Below are 869 nucleotides of genomic sequence, written 5' to 3'. Positions count from 1 at the left end.
CGCAAATTGAGATTGGCTGTTGAATTCCTTGGTGAGCCAGAGAATCGACTTTCATCGTGAGAGCCTTAAGTTGAGCAGCAATAGCTGTTGACGTGTCAAGATCAAGAACTCCGGCTACCTTCCCTTGAGTAAGTCTTTGAGTAGGGTTCTGATATTCATTAGCAGCCATCATTTCAATAAGATCATAAGCTTCTTCATAGCTTTTAGCCCATAGCGCACCTCCAGAAGCAGCATCAAGCATAGGTCTGGATTGAGGTCCAAGACCATTATAGAAACAGTTTATTTGCATCCAATCCGGCATGCCATGATGGGGACACTTCCTTAGCATCTCCTTATATCGCTCCCAGGCTTCACAGAATGTTTCTCCTGATTGTTGAGAGAATTGAGATAGAGCATTTCGTAGTGCAGCAGTCTTTGCCATGGGGAAGAATTTAGTGAGAAATTTCTGAGCTAGATCTTCCCATGTAGTAATAGAGCCAGATGGTAGAGAATGCAACCATCCCTTAGCCTTATCTCTCAGTGAAAATGGGAAAAGCCTTAGCTTCACAGCATCATCAGAAACTCCATTAAATTTGAAAGTGTCACAGATCTCTATAAAATTGCGTATATGCATATTAGGGTCTTCAGTAGGAGAACCCCCAAACTGTACCGAGTTCTGGACCATTTGAATAGTTCCTGGTTTGATTTCAAAGGTATTGGCTGCGATTGCAGGCCTGACAATGCTTGACTGGATATCATCGATCTTTGGCATAGAGAAATCCTTCAATGCCTTACTGTCTGGTTGTGCTTCAGGTTCTGTCATTGTTTCAGAATCAGAAGAAGAAGAAGAAGATGAATCAATTGCTTTCTTACGGGTTTGAGAACGTGTT

General features: G+C 42.3%; 1 non-coding gene across 1 annotated transcript; it reads left to right on the top strand.

Annotated features, from left to right (window-relative positions):
- The first annotated feature begins 299 nt into the window (after window positions 1–299).
- On the top strand, window positions 300–406 carry LOC135150936 (small nucleolar RNA R71). Its single transcript, XR_010289396.1, has one exon. It is a non-coding gene; the product is annotated as a small nucleolar RNA R71 (small nucleolar RNA).
- Window positions 407–869: the final 463 nt, after the last annotated feature.

This window comes from Daucus carota, chromosome 2 (assembly GCF_001625215.2).
Source record: "Daucus carota subsp. sativus chromosome 2, DH1 v3.0, whole genome shotgun sequence".
Classification (NCBI taxonomy): Eukaryota; Viridiplantae; Streptophyta; class Magnoliopsida; order Apiales; family Apiaceae; genus Daucus; species Daucus carota.
This window is presented reverse-complemented; position numbering and strand designations above follow the sequence as displayed.